Raw genomic sequence first — 14,142 nt, 5'->3', positions numbered from 1 at the left:
AAGTATTGTTCAGCTGCTTTTTGCTCTGTATTTCTCTGTTGCATTATGTACTCGGGGGACCGTCTTCCCCTATTTGGAGAAAAAATTATATTTGAAAAAAAAAAGAAGCCTACGACACCTGGTATTCCCAGGCGGTTTCCCATCCAGGCATTAACCAGGCCTGACCCTGTTTAGCCTCCAAGATCAGACGAGATGGAACAGATTCAGGGTGATGTGGCCGTAGCTGATATCTTCAGGCACTCTCAACTCTCTTGACAAACACCAAGATGGTCACCTTGGAAACAAGCGGAAAAAAATAGGTCAACGGCCACAACATAAAAAGAAGCCTACGGCATCTGGAAATCCCAGGCGGTCTCCCATCCAGGTACTAAACTGGTCCCAACCCTGCTTAGCCTCTGAGATCAGATGAGATTGGGCTCTTTTAGGGTGGTGTGGCCATGGGAGATTTCTTCAGGCACTCTCAACCTTGACTAACGCCAATATGGTCACCTTGGGAAACAAACAAAAAAATCAAGTCAACGCCAACAACATGAGAAGAAGTCTACAGCACCTAGTATTCCCAGGTGGTCTCCCATCCAGGTATTAACAAGGCCCGACCCTGTTTAGTCTCTGAGATCAGACGAGATCTGGTGCTTTCAGGGTTATGTGGCCATAGGCGAGCTCTTCAAGCACTCTCAACCCTCTTGGCAAACACCAAGATGGTCACCTTGGTAAACAAACAAAAAAAAAAAAACAAGTCAACGCCAACAACATAAAAATAAGCCTTCAGCACCTAGTATTCCCAGGTGGTCTCCAATCCAGGTACTAGCAAGGCCCGACCCTGTTTAGCCTCTGAGATCAGAGGAGTTTTGGCGCTTTCAGGCTTATGTGCCCATAGGCAATCTCTTTGGGCACTCTCAACCCTCTTGACAAATGCCAAGATAGTCACCTTGGGAAACAAGCGAAAAACAAACAGGTCAATGTCAACAACATAAAAAGAAGACTACGGCACCTGGTATTCCAAAGCCATCTCCCATCCAGGGACTAACTAGGCCCAACCCTTCTTAGCCTCAGAGATGAGAAGAGATAGGGCTCTTTCAGGGTGATGCTGCTGTAAGCGAACTCTTTGGGCACTCTCAACCCTCTTGACAAATGCCAAGATGGTCACCTTGGGAAACAAGCGAAAAAAAACCAAAACGAATCAAGGCCAACAACATAAAAAGAAGCCTACAATAACTGGTATTCCCAGGTGGTCTCCCATCCATGTACTAACCAGGCCTGACTCTTCTTAGCCTCCAAGATCAGACGAGATTGGGTGCTTTCAGAGTGCTCGGACTCTTTCCCCATCACTAATGGGACGAGGCAGGGGTGCCCTCTGTCTCCCCTAATTTTTATTCTGACACTGGAACCACTTATGTGTCACGTTCGGAATGACCCGAATATTACTGGCATATCCAAACCCTCGGCACACCACAAAATTGCGGCGTACACTGACGATCTAATTTTTTTCGTCTCCAATCCACACATTTCGCTTCCCAATATACTCGCGGCTCTCCGGCGATACGGCAGCCTATCAAACTATAAAATCAATTGCACCATCGGCTGTATTGAATATATCGGTCCCGGATGGTGAGGCCAAGAGGCTATGCTCCGCTTTTCCATTCTACTGAGCTGAAAAATCTATATGTTACCTGGGCGTTGACATCGCAGCAGATTTGGTGCAATTGTACCCGCTTAATTTTCTCCCTCTCCTGAATAGACTGAAATCTGATTTGGGAAACTGGCATGATTTAACACTGACCTGGTTCGGGCGCTGTAATGCATTCAAAATGACGGCCCTCCCGCGGATCTTATACTTGTTCCAGACATTACCGATCCGGTTACCCCCAATCTTTTTCAGACAGCTGCAGGTGCTGCTCCGGGACTTTATTTGGGCGTGCAAACCGCCCAGAGCCCGTTTGCAATTGCTTGCCAGACCAAAGGACAAGGGGGGTCTGGGTCTCCCAGATATGAGACAATACAACAGAGCGACTCTGCTAGCGAGAGTCGTTGATTGGCATTGTAATGGCCCACACAAGCAGTGGGTGGAGATGGAGATTGAGGATGGATCCATTCCCCTATTGACCTCCCCGTGGCTCCTGTCCTCCCTACGAAAAGACCTCAGAGATCACCCCGTAGTGGGAGCTACGTTGGCTTTTGTGCGGAGGTTGTTCCGCTGCACACACATTGCTCCCCTGCCGTCACCAATGACTCCGGTTATAGGTAATCCAGACTTCCCACCGGGATTTACCAACAAGAAACTGCGACAGTTGACAGTGGTGGGGAAACAGCGTCTGGAAGAGGTGTGGTCCTCGGGAGGGCTCCCGACCACGCAAACTGTCGCCGAGCTTTCTGACCCTCGGTTTGACTTGTTTAATGCTTATCAACTTCGTCACTTTCTTCTGGCCATACAAAGGGCCCCCTACACTCCTAGAGACCTGACGCCCTATGAATCCATCTGTCACAAAAAGGAACCTGTGCAACACACCCTCTCCCTCCTGTACAACCTATTAAGTAGTCAGGAGGAAGAGTCGACCCCACCATTTATCCACAAATGGGAGAGGGACTTTGGCATCACATTTACCCCACAACAGATAGGGAAGATCCTGACATTAGTACATAAAGCTTCCATCGCAAACCAATATCAAGAATCAGGATACAAGATAGTCTCACGCTGGTATAGAGTCCCATACCTTCTGAATAAAATGAATAGATCGATCCCGGATGTTTGTTGGAGGTGCAATTCAGATACGGGGACCATGGGACACATTTTCTGGGCATGCCCGGCCTTGAGGAACTTTTGGGTGGAGGTGACCGGGACGATAAAAACTCTCAGAAATGTAGATATCGCAGACAACCCAGCAGCGTGCCTTCTACACTTGACCGAACAGCCTGTTCGAAAATACAAAAAAACCCTCACGATGCAACTCCTGAACGCCGCACGGGTCTGTATTCCCACACTGTGGAGGCAGCCTCAGCCCCCCATCCAAGGTGCTGTGGTATTCCAAAGTCAATCATATTCTCCGGATGGAAGAATTGACCGCCACCCTTCACAACACTGAAGAGGCATTTAGTGTTACATGGAGGCCCTGGAGGTATTTTACTGGTACTTGAGACTACATTCGGGAGGTGAGCAGCGCCCCTGTCCCAGAAAACGACTGAACATTTAACGTTTACCTACGTAGGCCATGTCTGCCCTGGGTGGCATTTCCCCCCCCCCCCCCTCCCTTTTTGTCTTTATTTTTCTATTTTTCCCCGCCGCCATCCCCCCCCCTCCTCTCTCTCCGTCTTTGCACTCTCTTCTTCCCCCGTCCTCCCTTTTGACTATGCCTTGTCTCCTTACTAGCCTTTGGGACCCGGAAGAACCCCAGGGTTCTGGACACGACCGGCTCATATTTTACTCTGGTTCACGTAGGTCATGATAAGCTGGCTCGCTGTGGTCCCAGTTGTTCTCCATGATTACATTTGTCCGAACGGAGCTGCATTAGTTATACTGTACTACATGTCGGAGGTGGGGTTTCTCTCTTTTCTGCATGAAACTCTAGGACTCCCCTCTGAGAACCCAGAGTTATTTGGCTGCCTATTTTTTGTTACCATGTAATTGTGACCCTGGGTCATGCTGTATGGTTGACTGTTATATTTATGTTGTTCTACTTATACTTAGTAAAAGAATAAAACAAAAAAAAAAAAATAAGTCAATGCCAACAACTTAAAAAAAAAGCCTATGGCATCGAGAAATCCCAGGCGGTCTCCCATCCAGGTACTAACCAGGTCCCAAACCTGCTTAGCCTCTGAGATCAAATGAGATTTGGCTCTTTCAGGGTGATGCAGCCATAGTAGATTTTTTTAGGCACGCTCAACCCTCTTGACAAACGCCAAGATGGTCACCTTGGGAAACAAACAAAAAAAACAAGTCAATGCCAACAACATAAAAAGAAGCCTACCGCACCTAGTATTTCCATGCGGTCTCCCATCCAGGTATTAACAAGGCGCGTCCCTTTCTAGCCTCTGAGATCAGCGGAGATTGGGCGCTTTCAGGGTGATGTGTCCATAGGCAATCTCATTGGGCACTCTCATCCCCCTTGACAAACACCAAGATGGTCACTTTGGGAAATAAGCGAAAAAAAAACAGGTCAACGCCAACAACATAAAAAGAAGAATACGGCACCTGGTATTCCAAGGCCGTCTCCCATTCAAGTACTACCTAGGCCCAACCCTTCTTAGCCTCTGAGATCAGAAGAGATAGGGTGCTTTCAGGGTGATGTGGCTGTAAGCGATCTCTTTAGGCACTCTCAACCCTCTTGACAAATGCCAAGATGATCACTTTGGGAAACAAGCGAAAAAAACAGGTCAACACCAACAACATAAAAAGAAGCCTGCGGCATCTGGAAAACCCAGGCGGTCTCCCATCCAGGTACAAACCAGGCCCAACCCTGCTTAGCCTCTGATACCAAGCGAGATTGGGCGCTTTCAGGTTGTTGTGCTCGTAGGCAATTTCTTTGTGCACTCTCAAGCCTCTTGACACATGCCAAGATGGTCACCTTGGGAAACAAGGGAAAATAAAACAGGTCAACGCCGACAACATAATGAGAAGCCTACGGCACCTGGTATTCCCAAGCTGTCTCCCATCCAGGAACTAACCAGGCCCTTCGCTGCTTAGCCTTCGAGATCAGATGAGATTGGGCTCTTTCAGGGTGATTTGGCCGTAGGCACTCTCTTTGGGCACTCTGAAGCCTCTTGACAAAGGCCAAGATGGTCACCTTGGGAAACAAACAAAAAAAACAAGTCAATGCCAACAACATAAAAAGAAGCCTACCGCACCTAGTATTTCCATGCGGTCTCCCATCCAGGTATTAACAAGGCGCGTCCCTTTCTAGCCTCTGAGATCAGCGGAGATTGGGCGCTTTCAGGGTGATGTGTCCATAGGCAATCTCTTTGGGCACTCTCATCCCTCTTGACAAACACCAAGATGGTCACTTTGGGAAATAAGCGAAAAAAAAACAGGTCAACGCCAACAACATAAAAAGAAGAATACGGCACCTGGTATTCCAAGGCCGTCTAACATTCAAGTACTACCTAGGCCCAACCCTTCTTAGCCTCTGAGATCAGAAGAGATAGGGTGCTTTCAGGGTGATGTGGCTGTAAGCGATCTCTTTAGGCACTCTCAACCCTCTTGACAAATGCCAAGATGATCACTTAGGGAAACAAGCGAAAAAAACAGGTCAACACCAACAACATAAAAAGAAGCCTGCGGCATCTGGAAAACCCAGGCGGTCTCCCATCCAGGTACAAACCAGGCCCAACCCTGCTTAGCCTCTGATACCAAGCGAGATTGGGCGCTTTCAGGTTGTTGTGCTCGTAGGCAATTTCTTTGTGCACTCTCAACCCTCTTGACACATGCCAAGATGGTCACCTTTGGAAACAAGGGAAAATAAAACAGGTCAACACTGACAACATAATGAGAAGCCTACGGCACCTGGTATTCCCAAGCTGTCTCCCATCCAGGAACTAACCAGGCCCATCGCTGCTTAGCCTTCGAGATCAGATGAGATTGGGCTCTTTCAGGGTGATTTGGCCGTAGGCACTCTCTTTGGGCACTCTGAAGCCTCTTGACAAAGGCCAAGATGGTCACCTTGGGAAACAAGCTAAAAAAAACAGGTCAAAGCCAACAACATAAAAAGAAGCCTACGGCATCCAGTATTCCCAGGCGATCTCCCAATCAAGACACTAACCAGACCAGATCCTTCTATGGCACCTGGTCTTCCCAGGCAGTCTCCCATCCAGGTACTAACCAGGCCTGACGCTGCTTAGCCTCTGAAATCAGACGAGATCGGGTGCTTTCAGGTTGATGTGGCCGTAAGCGTTCTCTTCAAGACACGCCCAACCCTCTTGACAAACGGCAAGATGGTCGCCTTGAGAAACAAGCAAAAAAAACAGGTCAAAGCCAACAACATAAAAAGAAGCCTATGGGCTTACAGTGGACCCTAAAAGATGGGACCCACTAGCTCTGTCATGGTTCAGATGCTGTAATGTGTTGAAGATGAATGCGTTGCCACGACTTCTGTATCTACTACAAGCCTTACCTATCAAAATACCCCAGACTTTCTTTCATGCGGTTCGCTCAATCTTTATCAAGTTCCTCTGGCGCGGAAAACATATGCGTATTGGTAGGGCAATGCTATTGCGACCGAAATTGCGGGGAGGTATTGGCTTCCCGAACCCTGCTCTATATTACACAGCGACGCACATGACACCGGTGTTGACTGGTGCCGGTGTTCTGCCATATACTGTCCTGCCATGATATAGTGTCTGCGCCGTACTGCGCATGCGCAGTACGGAGCAGACGAAGCTTCTGAGATTTTCATGCGCGGTGAGTGAAGGTGGTAGCCCCACCATCCAAGTGGACATAGGGTTGTGAATATTAGAGGGCCCCTCGCAGGCGAGCTTCGCTCGCCACGCTTCGGGCTTTGCCTCGCTGCGCTCGGCTCTTTTATATTCTTACTCTATGTCCACTTGGATAGTGGGGATAGAACCTGGACTGTTCATGCTCGGCAATTTTCGGAATCTGTGTTGCTGTGTACTGCGCATGCGCAGTACACAGCGGACACTATCCGATGGGGGACCATATGTGATAAGACACCGGCATGGGGAACTGAAGCTATGGGTCAAGCTAGAGCAGGAGATGGCGCGGGTTCCACTGGCTGGTCTGCCTTGGGCGGGGAGGCCATTGGAGCCCTGTGTGACTACTCACCCGTTAATTGGCCCCTCGCTCGCCGAGATGGATAGTTTTTTTCACCTTTCCCACCTGACTAACTTCCCTTCTCCTATGACCTCAATTATTGGACATCCTAGATTCCCTCCGGGCCTGTCTGACCAGGCCTTTACCAGGCAAGCCCCGAAAGGGCTTCTGAGAGAAGCCCTATTTCTTGGACCCACGGGCTTGATTCCCATGGGGACCATACTGCTAGAGCAAGTACCTGTTGCATTGGATATATATATATATATTGGACCTATATGTTCCAGGGTGGCCTGCATAAAGTGCCAGGCCACCCTGTCAAAGGCCTTCTCCACGTCCGTTGACAACATAAGCAAGGGCCTTCCCTGTACATGCGCCGCATGGATTAAATTGAGGACTCGGGCCGTATTGTCTCTAGCTTCCGACTTATTTTTATTTATTTTGCTTGTTTCCCAAGGTGACCATCTTGGCGTTTGTCAAGAGGGTTGAGAGTGCCTGAAGAGATTGCCTATGGCCACATCACTCTGAAAGCACCCAATCTCGTCTCATCGTGGAGGCTAAGAAGAGTCGGGCCTGGTTAGTACCTGGATGGGAGACCACCTGGGAATACCAGTTATTGTAGGCTTCTTTTTATGTTGTTGGCGTTGATTCGTTTTTTTTTTTCGCTTGTTTCCCAAGGTGACCATCTTGGCATTTGTCAAGAGGGATGAGAGTGCACAAAGAGATCGCTTACAGCAGCATCACCCTGAAAGAGCCCTATCTCTTCTCTTCTCTGAGGCTAAGAAGGGTTGGGCCTAGTTAGTACCTGGATGGGAGATGGCGTTGGAATACCAGGTGCCGTATTCTTCTTTTTATGTTTTTGACATTGACCTGTTTTTTTTCGCTTGTATCTCAAGGTGACTATCTTGGCATTTGTCAAGAGGGTTGAGAATGCCCAAAGAGATTGCCTATGGGCACATAACCCTGAAAGCGCCCGATCTCCTCTGATCTCAGAAGCTAAACAGGGTTGGGCCTTGCTAGTTCCTGGATTGGAGACCACCTGGGAATACTAGGTGCTGTAGGCTTCTTTTTATGTTGTTGGCCTTGACCTGTTTTTTTTTTCACTTGTTTCCCAAGGTGACCATCTTGGCGTTTGTCAAGAGGGTTGAGAGTGCCCGAAGAGATCACCTACGGCCCCATCACCCTGAAAGCGCCCAATCTCATCTGATCTCGGATGCTAAACAGTGTCGGGCCTGGTTAGTACCTGGATGGGAGACCGCCTGGGAATACCCGGTGCCATAGGCTTTTTTTTTTTTTTTTTTTTTTTTATTTAGTAGTATGCGACATACAATGCAAAGGCAACTTCACAGAATGTGTGATACAAATAGTTACAAACAAACGATCATATTGCATGGATATCAGAGCCAATGGTAAGAAGTCCGAGGAGAATAGCACGTGCACAGCTTTGCGGTCATATCAAGATGAGATTAAAGCTCCATCTCGTTGGGATCCTCTACCACTTAAAATATTATTGATACTAGCCCTGCTACCCTCGAAGAGTTTAGATATCCATAGATAGAGGAAGAGTATTGTGTAGTAGTCAAATGGGGTCGGAACATACCATTTTCTTTTCCCTTTTTTGACTTAAGAAGGGAAATAGTAGAACTGAAAGGAGGGAGAAGGGGAAAGAGAAGATTGGGGAAGGAAATGGCAGAAAAGGAAAAGAAGGGGTAAGGGGGTGTCGTGGGTAGAGTGGATAGGATGGGGTCCCCTCCCAGGGAGCAAGAGACGCCCTCAGCTCACCAGCTCATCAGCTGTCCAACGTTTGGAACAGCGATCTCCAACGATCACCATGAGCTTACTATGTCTCGCGGAGGTATTCTTCCGAAAAGCGAAACTGGGTCCAGTAGAACCATCTGTTCCCATGCTCCTCCGTTTTATCCCTCATTGTGGCAGTCAGGTCTTCCATTCGTTCAATATCATTTACCCTTGCGAACCACTGGGTCACCATTGGAGCAGATTGCTCTTTCCACTGACTTGGGATGCAGGCCCTAGATGCCTTGAGGAGATGTTTAAGTAAGGACTTATGATAACGCTTTCTCGACATAGGAGTTAGATTGAGAAGAACTGCTGCGGGATCATTGGCTAAGGAAATGTCTGTGAACTTGTGGATGAGTCTCAGGACAGGCTGCCCGAATGTTTGTAATTTAGGGCATTCCCAGAAAATGTGGAGAATGGTGCCAGCCTGTTGCACACAGCGACAGCAGCGGTCAGATTGACCGGGGAATATTTTGGCCAACACCACCGGTGTACGATACCAGCGTGTGATCAGCTTATATGAGATCTCCTGATATTTACTGCAGAGTGACGACTTATGGGCGAAAAAGAGTATTCTGTCCTTCTGTGGTTTGGAGAATGTAGTTTGTAAGTCCCTTTTCCATTTAGCTAGGAAGGGTGGATCCATGGAGGATTGTGCGTCTGTCAGGATTTGGTAGGACCTAGAGAGGGAACCACGAATTGGGCCATCATCCAGGCAAAGTTCCTCGAAGGGGTGGAATTGTTTAGAGAAGAACGAATGGTTAGGTAGTGATCCGAGGAAATGGATTAGCTGTCTAGCTCTCCAGCTATCCAATGCAACAGGTACTTGCTCTAGCAGTATGGTTCCCATGGGAATCAAGCCCGTGGGTCCAAGAAATAGGGCTGCTCTCAGAAGCCCTTTCGGGGCTTGCTTGGTAAAGGCCTGGTCAGACAGGCCCAGAGGGAATCTAGGATGTCCAATAATTGGGGTCATAGGAGAAGGGAAATTAGTCAGGTGGGAAAGGTGAAAAAAACGATCCATCTCGGCGAGCGAGGGGCCAATTAACGGGTGAGTAGTCACACAGGGCTCCAATGGCCTCCCCGCCCAAGGCAGACCAGCCAGTGGAACCCGCGCCATCTCCTGCTCTAGCTTGACCCATAGCTTCAGTTCCCCATGCCGGTGTCTTATCACATATGGTCCCCCATCGTATAGTGTCCGCTGTGTACTGCGCATGCGCAGTACACAGCAACACAGATTCCGAAAATTGCCGAGCATGAACGGCGCCTGCGCACTGAGTCCAGGTTCACTGAGTCCAGGTTCTATCCCCACTATCCAAGTGGACATAGAGTAAGAATATAAAATAGCCGAGCGCAGCGAGGCCGAGCCAGAAGCATGGCGAGCAAAGCTCGCCTGCGAGGGACCCTCTAATATTCACAACCCTATGTCCGCTTGGATGGTGGGGCTACCACCTCCACTCACCGCGCAGGCGCCGTTCAGCGGAGATTTTCCGAAGCTTCGTCTGCTCCGTACTGCGCATGCGCAGTACAGCGCGGACACTATATCATGGCCGGACAGTATATGGCAGAACACCGGCACCAGTCAACCACCGGTGTCATGTGCGTCGCTGTGTAATATAGAGCAGGGTCCGGGAAGCCAATACCTCCCCACAATTTCGGTCGCAATAGCATTGCCCTACCAATACGCATATGTTTTCCGCGCCAGAGGAACTTGATAAAGATTGAGCGAACCGCATGAAAGAAAGTCTGGGGTATTTTGATAGGTAAGGCTTGTAGTAGATACAGAAGTCGTGGCATCGCGTTCATCTTCAACACATTACAGCGTCCGAACCATGACAGAGCTAGTGGGTCCCATCTTTTAAGGTCCGCTGTAAGCCCATAGGCTTCTTTTTATGTTGTTGGCTTTGACCTGTTTTTTTTGCTTGTTTCTCAAGGCGACCATCTTGGCGTTTGTCAAGAGGGTTGGGCGTGTCTTGAAGATAACGCTTACGGCCACATCAACCTGAAAGCACCCGATCTCGTCTGATTTCAGAGGCTAAGCAGCGTCAGGCCTGGTTAGTACCTGGATGGGAGACTCCCTGGGAAGACCAGGTGCCATAGAAGGATCTGGTCTGGTTAGTGTCTTGATTGGGAGATCGCCTGGGAATACTGGATGCCGTAGGCTTCTTTTTATGTTGTTGGCTTTGACCTGTTTTTTTTAGCTTGTTTCCCAAGGTGACCATCTTGGCCTTTGTCAAGAGGCTTCAGAGTGCCCAAAGAGAGTGCCTACGGCCAAATCACTATACTATATATCTATATCTATAATAATAAATAATATTTTTAGTTATTATATATAAGATACTATATAGGTGATTTGGCCGTAGGTCGTTACTGCTTTTCCTTTTTCTCCTCCTCTTCCTCTGTGCTTGAACTCTATATCTACTACTGACTCTGGTGGGGACCGCCGGCCGGGTGCCGTCATGGCCCTGAAGCTGGTTTCCTGGAATGTGAAAGGGCTGAATGTACCTGAAAAAAGGTCCAGCTGCCTGACAGAATTGTGGCGGATGAAGCCCCAAATAGTTTTCCTCCAGGAGACCCATTTCAGGACAGACCAAATACCACGGCTTTATAGTAAGCACTTCCCCCTGGCCCACCACAGCACGTCCCCTACTTCCAAATCGAGAGGAGTGTGTGTTCTTGCTAAAAACTTGCCGTGGCGCCTGTTAGCTGTCCAAGCCGATAGTGAAGGGAGATATCTCTTCATTAAGGGAACTCTCCACTCGCAAACTTACTCTTGCCAACCTATACATGCCGAATGTGGACCAGCTGCCGGCCTTAGAAGCATGCTTGGATGCCCTGGCTGCATTCTCGGAGGGTACTTTGATCGTTGGGGGGGACTTTAACCTCACCTTGGACCCCCGCAGAGACTCATCATCGGGCACCTCTGCGATTTCTGCGAGAACGCGTTCACACATAAGAGACCTGCTACACTCCCACCGACTGATCGATGTGTGGCGTACGCTTCACCCACAGGATAGGGACTATACGTTCTTTTCCACCGCTCATGGTTCTTACTCACGTATAGATATGTTTTTAGTCGCCCACAATGCTATCCCGGCGGTCACAGACGCTCAGATAGGCCACATAGCCCTGTCTGACCATGCCCCGATTTCTTTGATGCTGAAGCTACAACAGGAGTCGCGTGGTCAGTCCTGGTGGAGACTGAACGAGTCTCTCCTGAAGGACCCTGAGACCCACGCAGACCTGCTTAGGGAATTAGAAAGTTACTTTGATCATAACCGTGATTCTGTTTCCAACCCCCTCATGTTATGGGCGGCTCATAAATGCTACATTAGGGGCATTCTTATTAAACATGGTCATAGACTCAAAGTGGCCAAAACTGAGGCTCTCTCCAAACTTATTGCCAAGTTGCATGCGTGTGAACAACGACACAAATCCCAGCCGACTGCTGCGCTGGAGGTGGAGATGAGAGATCTTAGAGAACAAATCAGAGATTTCTCTCTCTTTCAGGCTAGAACCAGACTCATGTGGGTCCGCAGGACGTATTATGAATATGGAGTCAAGTGTAGTAGGTCCCTAGCGAACTCCCTGCGTGCCCAACGCAACGCGTCCTTCATTCCAACCATAACCTCCCCTTCGGGTGCCAAGCTTCATGATTCACGGGAGATAGCGGAGTGTTTCCGATCTTTCTATGAAGCCCTTTATAACTTGCACCCCCGAGACTCAGGAGACGCCCTCCAGGCCGGCACAGCGGCCATTGACGAGTACCTAGCTTCGGCAAACCTCCCGTCGCTGACACAGGAAGAGATAGAACTTCTCTCGCAACCTATCTCCCCGGAGGAATTGTCGGCAGCGTTAAGAGACTCACCCAAGGGCAAGGCACCAGGCCCAGATGGGTTTACGGTCCCTTATTATAAGGCCTTCCTCTCCCTGTTGTCCACGCCGTTTGTGTCAGCTTCTAACGCCCTATTGGAGGGCCAGACCTTTCCACCGGAGCTGTTGCAGGCAAGCATCTCGGTCATACCCAAGCCGGAGAAGGATCCGCTTCTCTGTGCGAACTACAGGCCCATCTCCTTATTAAACAGCGACCTTAAGCTCTTCACTAAGATACTGGCGGAGCGGTTGGCGCCCATTCTCCAACGCCTGATACCTCTGGATCAGGTGGGGTTTATTCGTAACAGGGAAGCCCGAGACAACACTACCAGGACAATCAATGTTATAGAACGCGCCAGACGCCTTAAACTACCGATTATGTTGCTCTCTGTGGACGCAGAAAAAGCGTTTGACAGGGTGAGCTGGCCTTTTTTGCTAGCCACCCTGCGAAGCTTGGGTGTACCCCCCCCCCATGCTTTCATGGGTTACAGCTCTTTACTCGTCACCGACGGCGATGGTTAGGGTCAATGGGTTTGCCTCGTCGCGTTTCACTATTGGCAATGGAACGAGGCAGGGATGCCCGTTGTCCCCCCTTTTGTTTGTCCTATCGCTTGAACCCTTGCTGCACCACATCAGGCAGAACATAGACATCAAGGGACTGGACACCCCCTCACACCACCATAAGGTCGCAGCCTTTGCAGATGACCTCTTGTTCTATGTCTCGGAGCCTCACATTACATTGCCGAATCTCTTAGCGGAAATAAGACGATATGGAGCCCTGTCAAATTTTAAAATTAACTTACAGAAATCGGAAGCACTCAACGTCTCCCTGTCTACCAACGCCCAGACGAGTCTAAGCACTAATTTTCCCTTTCGTTGGGCAACTGGGGCTATACAATATCTGGGTATCAAGGTTCCCCCGGACCCACATCTGATTTTCCAATTGAATTTCCAGCCGCTTCTAAAAAATTTTGCCGTAGATCTAGAGAGGTGGTCAAAGTTGGCGACCTCTTGGTTTGGGAGATGCAATGTGCTCAAAATGAATGTAACCTATTACAAGCCTTACCGATAAAAATCCCCCAATCATTTTTTAAAGCCATGCGCTCCATCTTTATTCGATACGTATGGCAGGGCAGGCCTCCAAGACTCAGCCGAACATTACTGCTCAGATCAAAAGACAAGGGAGGGATTGGCCTCCCAGATCCGGCATGGTACTATACGGCGGTGCACATGAACAGAGTAGTTGACTGGTGCAGACACCTGAAGGATAAGCTGTGGGTTCGTCTGGAGCGTGAATCCGTACCATTTCCAGGTTTGCCCTGGAGTGGACCGGGCTGGTCGGGAGCGACGCGGGCACACCCACTCATTGAGCCAACGTTACAAGAGCTAGACAGATATTTTACCCTGACGGGCGTGCCCAGTTTCCCTTCGCCCATGACTCCTATTATTGGACACCCACGCTTTGAACCCGGCATGACGGAAAAGTCTTTCCGCCTCGACCCTGACCGGGACCTTGTGCGGGCCTCTTCTTTTCTTGGCCCAAGACGTGGACAGCGGTCTCCACTATGTACGAGGCGTTAGCAACCACGGCCCTGGGACAGTGGAAGCTTGCCCAACTCTCCCACTTCTTGAAATGTTTGCCAAACAGTGGCAAATTCCGCAGACCCCTAACATCATTTGAGGAGGTATGCTCAGGAGAGGGACCGACCCGAGGGTCTCTT

At 49.3% G+C, this 14,142-nt stretch overlaps 6 pseudogenes; 3 read left to right on the top strand and 3 right to left on the bottom strand.

Annotated features, from left to right (window-relative positions):
- Nucleotides 1–538: 538 nt before the first annotated feature.
- Nucleotides 539–657, bottom strand: LOC143958588 (5S ribosomal RNA; annotated as a pseudogene).
- Nucleotides 658–4,610: 3,953 nt separating this feature from the next.
- On the bottom strand, nt 4,611–4,729 carry LOC143958600 (5S ribosomal RNA; annotated as a pseudogene).
- A 753-nt stretch (nt 4,730–5,482) lies between these two features.
- LOC143958594 (5S ribosomal RNA) lies at nt 5,483–5,601 on the bottom strand (annotated as a pseudogene).
- Nucleotides 5,602–7,260: 1,659 nt separating this feature from the next.
- On the top strand, nt 7,261–7,379 carry LOC143958711 (5S ribosomal RNA; annotated as a pseudogene).
- Nucleotides 7,380–7,699: 320 nt separating this feature from the next.
- Nucleotides 7,700–7,818, top strand: LOC143958744 (5S ribosomal RNA; annotated as a pseudogene).
- A 101-nt stretch (nt 7,819–7,919) lies between these two features.
- LOC143958332 (5S ribosomal RNA) lies at nt 7,920–8,038 on the top strand (annotated as a pseudogene).
- The last annotated feature ends 6,104 nt before the right edge of the window (nt 8,039–14,142 follow it).

The sequence above is a fragment of the Lithobates pipiens genome, unplaced genomic scaffold (genome assembly GCF_037356315.1).
Source record: "Lithobates pipiens isolate NorthernLeopardFrog02 unplaced genomic scaffold, aLitPip1_a1.2 Scaffold_61, whole genome shotgun sequence".
Lineage (NCBI taxonomy): Eukaryota > Metazoa > Chordata > Amphibia > Anura > Ranidae > Lithobates > Lithobates pipiens.
This window is presented reverse-complemented; position numbering and strand designations above follow the sequence as displayed.